The sequence below is a fragment of the Morus notabilis genome, unplaced genomic scaffold (genome assembly GCF_000414095.1).
Source record: "Morus notabilis unplaced genomic scaffold, ASM41409v2 Scaffold328, whole genome shotgun sequence".
Taxonomy (NCBI): domain Eukaryota; kingdom Viridiplantae; phylum Streptophyta; class Magnoliopsida; order Rosales; family Moraceae; genus Morus; species Morus notabilis.
Window position 1 is genome coordinate 24452 of NW_010367428.1, and position 6546 is coordinate 30997.

The 6546-nt window shown below is 31.2% G+C and overlaps 1 long non-coding RNA gene across 1 annotated transcript; it reads left to right on the top strand.

Moving 5' to 3' along the window:
* The first annotated feature begins 509 nt into the window (after positions 1-509).
* LOC112094348 lies at positions 510-2479 on the top strand. Its single transcript, XR_002903484.1, has 4 exons — positions 510-575; positions 825-872; positions 1140-1240; positions 2171-2479. It is a non-coding gene; the product is annotated as an uncharacterized LOC112094348 (long non-coding RNA).
* Positions 2480-6546: the final 4067 nt, after the last annotated feature.

Genomic DNA, 6546 nt, shown 5'->3' on the forward strand with positions numbered 1-6546 from the left:
AGTTGGAATAAATCTTGAAGATGGATGAAAGTCAAATACAACTTTTTTTGTTAAATTTTTTGTTTTTTTTTTCTTGAATTGGTTTTCTGTGGTTTTCTTTAAAAAATAGGATTGGAATGATCCACTTTTTAGTGTAATTTGATGAACATATTATCAACTAGGGGAGTACTTGAACAAGAGGCATGCTTAGATGCGTTGATCTCTATTATATTGGACTCATCAACCGATCAAATAGTACATCAAATGCTTTGATGTCTATTATGTTGATCTTTTTTTTTTTCTTTTTTATTCATTTTTTGTATTGATTGGTTAGTTATGTGTAAAGTGACAATTGAAACGTTCCAGCTAACGTTGTTCAAAACGTAATGTACGTTAGGCTTACCATAATTTCTGTCACGGTTAGTTTCTAAATTACAGGCTTTTTGCCCTTTATTTCTGTTTAAATGTTTGCTCTAAAATTAAAGTTACAGTTGTTTTTATAATGTGTGTGTTATGTTCGTTTTGTTGTTAGGTTGTGCCAAGGAGTATGGTTTATGTGCAAAGTGTTGTTGCTGTGTGAGCCAAACAATTGGAAGGTTTGCTTCACAAATACTGATGTTATTTAAATTACAAGTTAGATTGTGTTGAAAAGGTTCTACTGTACGTTGAATTTTTGTTTCAACAACTGTGTTTTTCTTAACTTTCTTAGGGATTTGAGTGAAGTAGAAGCTAAGCAAAAGACGCTTGAGGAGATTTTTTTATTATTTTAAATTCTGAAATTAGGTGGAATATAAAAGCTTGGTTTTGAATTGAAAATTGATGGGATTTGTTGGTTTTGTTATCAGGCTATCAAGAATGCTTGAGAAAGGGACGGGACGTCTCTACTTCGCACTGTAAGCTTCCATTTTCTCTATTTGGTGTTTACTTTCTTTCACTCTTTTTTTTTTTTTTCTAAACCAAAAGATGAGAGAAAATGAATGAGAAAACGAATCTGATTGTTGTGGAATTATTTTTCTGTTTATTTATTTTGTTTTAGAAGTTCTCATTGATGAATTATATGTATATTGTCAGCGTATTTTCTATAAAGTTTTAGACTGTTTTAGTGCTAATCTCTTCACTTCATTTTGTCTTCTTCTAAGTTGGCTTTTTTGTGTGGGCAGTTGTGAATTTTCAAGCACAAATCCCTTCGCTCTTTGATTCTATTTCACTCTCACAGTCTCTCACACATTGACTCTGAGATCGCTTCAGCTTCTTCAATCAGGTATTTCTTTCTCTCTCTATATATATATACACATGTATGTATATATATTATGTTTGGATTTTTTGTTCTCTTTGCGTTTACTATTCAAATCAAAACTTATTTGTCTATATGGTATGTTTTTTTTTTATTTACACTACATTATTATATAGATATATCTATATGTATATAGGAATTGTCTCTAATTTGATACCGGATTGGAGTGATACATGTATATTTCCTTAAAACATGTATATTTCCTCTTAAAACATGTATAATGTGATGAGACACTTATAATTTATCTAAACACCTATATACATGTTTTTAAAGAAAATATACATGTTTTTAGAGGAAATATACATGTTTTTAAAGAAAATATACATGTGTCGCTCTAATCCGGTACTGAATTGGAAACTTTACCTATTTATATATGTATATATAAACTAGCCCTATACTATAAAAATTTTTAATTTTTTGTACAATACAACAGTATTTCCCGCAACAATGTGCGGGCTTTTGGCTAGTCTATAACTATAAGATGCTCTGTATACGAGATGTGTTTTTACTACAATGCCAAGCCAGCAATATAAGACGACTGCACCAGCATTGGTACAAGCAAAATTAAACTTTGTAATATTTTTTCTTCTCATACATAGAGAAACCTTGTCATGAAACACCTTTATTGTCATTCTTTTAGGGAAAAATAACTGTAATGTCATTTGTAGTTCATTCTTCACCTCCCACTTGTTAAGATTTTTTTGTTTTTTGAACATGGCTCGCAAGTGCGTGGTAGAACTTTTTTTTTTCCCCCTAATAATTTAAAATTTGAGTATTGTGTAACCCTAAAAAAATTATGTTGGGATTTTTATTAATTGGCATGTTTTGTCAATTCAATTCATTTTTGGTAAATCTTGAATTTGGAGAAATCTGATTGTGAGTATTTCCTTTTTGAAGATGTCAACTTGGGCTGATTGTGAGATCTTTTTGATTGTTGAAATTGATCTGATCGTTATATGAAATCTCTATGATTGATGGAAATCTCCTGCAAGAAGATATTCGTATATTTCTGTATATATGGCCAGATTCATGGAGCATTGTCCAGCTGTTTTTCTCTGGTGAAATTTGAACATGATTTTCTACATCTTTCTAGTATTGCTGCCATTTTTGTTGTAACAAAATACGCAATGTACTGACAGCTGGCGATTTGAATTTTAGATTGATTTGCATATTGATTTGCAGTTGTGATATGATTTGGAGATTGGTTTCGTGCAGGAATCCTATTTTTATGAGTCTATTTGTGCTTGTTTTGAAAACTTGGATTTTGATAGAATGATTTGAGAAAATTTTGATTTGCAGCAAGGAGTCATTTATGGGAGTTTTTGTAGAAAATGTTTTAAGACAATCAATTCGGATTGATTTGGTTAAAATTAACTTTTGGTTGTTTTGGTAAGTTGAAATTTAATGAGATGTTTGATTTGGAAAGATAAATTTTACTCTGATATATAAAACACCCAGATTCATAGAGTTTTCTAAAAGAATCGTGCTGCATTAAAATGGAACTTTTTTTTTTTTTTTTTTTTTTTTTTTTTTTTTTTTTTTTTTTGAGAATGTAGTATTGCGCTCTTAATAATTCATATATTTGTTGTTTTTGTTTTAATATTTATAAGCAAATATCATAAGTTTATTATACTAGTTATAAGCTCTTTAATTATGTATGTTAAGTGTTCATGCATTTCCTAAATAAAAAGCACATAGTATAAAAAGTAGGTTCACTAGGTAAATAGAGTTGCATACTTTATTTTGAAAATTTTAGTGTTGTGTATTTCTAAATTTGTGGAATGGTTTTGCATATATGTAGTAATGATACACACGAAATAGAAATACTAGGGTATTTAAAATAAATTGAACATGCACTACCAATAGTTATTACTCCTGTTATAGAAAGCTCCGTTTAAAAAAAGAGAATGAAGTAAATGACAGATTTACGGTAAATAATTAAAGCAAATGGTAAATTTAAAAATTATTAAAAATAAATAGTAATAAATTAAAAATTTATCTTGTAAAAAATTATTTAACCACGTAAATTCAATCATAAAAAAATTATGTAGCAAAAAATCTTTTTTTTTTCATGTAAATCAACTATAAATAAAAAGATTATGAGGTCGTTTTATTATTTATTTAATTTAATTTTGAAAAACTATTTTTTATTACAATTTTTTTAAATATAAATGTACTTTTACAGACTATGTCAATCATAAATTGAGTCTCAACAAACTAAATAGTGGGTCATGTGGTCCCACACTTCTATGCCCAGTTAATAAATGCTTGATGTTTTGAATTAAGAAATATATGATTATTTTAATGCAATTTAATGAAAATGTAATGGTTCAAAATTCTGCTATATTGATCAATTATTTTAAGAGCAATAATTTTGTAGTGGTTCCAATCTTTTATCTGACACAATAAATGTTTGATACCTTAGGATGCATTTTTTAAAACGATTCTCTTTCTCTCTTATTTTAAAGTAAGGATGGTCATAATCGGTTCAGTCCTTTTCAAAGTAAAAGCCACCGACTAAATTAAAAATGTTAATTTATTTTTAATTATTTTAAAAATTTAAAATTATTAAAAGAACTTTCTATCTGTTTTTTTTTTCCTCTTAAAAAATGTGCCATTTTCTTTTTCTCCCTTCTCTGGCTCTTTTATCTTTTAGCTAAAATTTCTTTGGCTTGTTTTCATTATAAGGTAATTAAGGGATTATTAAACATCATTGATAGATGTTGATGGTCAAATTTCACTAACAAAAAACCGACCGGATTACCTCTCGGTTTTCCCTCGGATTACCGATCGTGTGTGTGTGTTTACGTATCAGGAATTGATGGATATGTGTTTGCATGTATTTACTAAGAGAATCGAATATGTAAATGACGCCAGGAAATTTATAGTGGTTCACTCTATAAATTTTAGAGCTACATCCACGGTAATCTTGTATTTCTTTGTTTGGGGTAAGTTACAATTTACAATTTTTGTTCTCAGCTAGAGTTTTTTTTTTTCAACCTCCTCCTTGCTAGGGGTCTTTTTCCTTTTATATTGGGCTTTCTTCACCCAGGGGGTTAAGTGCTCTCCTTCGGTAGGCCCAGACGTAGCCCACTAATTAGCACTGTTCACTCAGCTAATTAGTCTTCTATTACGGTTCTGTGCTTCCCCGTAATACTTTCTTGTCCCCTGTGAGAGCGGTCTGACAGTTCGCAATTAATGCTTGCAGACCACCTCCACTTTTGCACGTAACCCGTTATGTCCTCTAAAGAACGTTCCTCTCGTCGTCAGCACTTCTTAGCCCAACCGCCTTCTTCGATAGCCCTTTCTGCGGTCGAGAGATCTTCATCCCTTAGCGTCGACGGCGCAATCGGTCGACGCCACAAAAGATCGTCGCCCTAACTTGGACTTCGTCCTTGGGCCTTCGCAGCGGGGTATGATGAGTCTGCAAGCGTCGAGGGTTCCTTGCTTGATGGGGATTAATCAAGGCCACGTGTCGCGGTATACTTTGCCCACGCGTCCGCCACATTTTCCCACACAACAATAGAATTTATCAAAGAGGGAAAAACAATCCTTTATAGAATATTTTTTGTATAATTAGTAAATTGAAGGAACCTTTCCTAATACTCGGACAACCTTTTTTTATTTTTAAACTTAATACAAAATTATGACGTATTTTTCTCATTTTAATATAAGCAAGTGGCACCTAAGCTATTTTTTATTTTTTCTTCCCCTAGACACATCATTCGTCATTTATGAATATTAATCACATTTTGCTAATCAAAGAATATTAATCACATAATTGTTTAGCTAATCAAAGAATATTAATCACATAATTGTTTTGCCAAAAAAAAGAATATTAATCACATAATTGATTGTCCTGTAACATATATATTCCCTTAACATATTACATACACCAAAATAATAAATATCTATTAGGCAGCTATTATGGAATATTTTTCTTTTTTTTATGCCCCTAACCATTTATACTTTTCACTTTTTCGTTTACTTGTTACCTATGTTTTTTTTTTTTCCCCTTATTTCAAGCTTAAAAAAGAAGGTTAATTTTTATTTTCATTCATATATTTATTTTCAAAACTAGTCATTTAAAAGAGTGGAGTGGACCCTAACATATTGCGTAATGCTTGACAACTGTAGAGTACACAGTATACTCTAAGGGTTTGTTCTTTTGATATTTTTCAGTTAGGTAATTTGAGTGTAGATTTTGAGTTGAGTTTGAGTTATAATTTGAATTGAAGTTGTAATTTGAGTTTGTGTTTGGTTGTGTACATTTGAGTTATGGTTTGAGATAAGAATCTTTTTTGAGTTTGTGTTTGAGTAAGTTAAAACTTGAATTTGTATTTAGATAGTATTTTAATAAAAACTCAATGTTGATGAAAATTTTAATAGGGTATATGGGTCTAATTTTATTCGTCTTTTTATTGTTAACGCATAGAAAAAAATCATCTCAATTAGAATTAAAACGAAAAAGTTATATCATTTTTAAGAATAGAAAAAATACTATTCATTAACTTGAGTTCGAGTTTTTGAACTCGAGTTGAAGGAGAAACTTGAACTCAAGTTTTAGTTTCAAACTCGAGTTCAAAATCAAGTTCAAACTTAAAAGAACATGAACTCGAATAAAGTTATAACTCGAGTTACTTTTTTTTGAGTTTTTCACTCAAAAACCACTCTGCGGAACAAGGCCTAACTCTTTACCTTTTTTTCCCCCCTATTTGAAGGCTTTTTCATCTTCTCTTCTTTTTTTTTTCGTTGTAGTCTTTAGTCCTAGATTTTTTTCCCTTGAAATCTTTAGTTAATTTCAAGCAAAAAAAAAAAAAAAAAGTTTCTAGGACTAAAGACTACAACGCAAAAAAAATAAATTAATAAATAAAAAAGAAGGAGAAGATGAAATCTCTAGTCCTAAATCTTACAACATGAATTGGACATATGAGACAATTGGCACAATATCCTAGTCACTTTTAGTGGTGGAACTTTGGGCCGGCGTGTAGGCCTGCTGCCTGAATTTTTCGGGTTCGGTGGGCAGGCCCATATGCTAGCTTGTCCAAACTTGAAAATTCGGGCTCGGGCTCGGGTAGCCCGAATTTGGTCACCACGCCGGAGCCCGCCGCCGTGTAGGCGCCGTTAACCGCCGTCCGTCGGAGTTTTTTTTTTTTTAATTTTTCCGGCCAAGCCTGAATTGCCCAAACCGCCCGAGTGCCTGAATTGCTCGAAAAACGGTCAAAATTCTAACCGTTGGTGCCCGACCAGAAAATAAGCCCGAAAACCCAAAT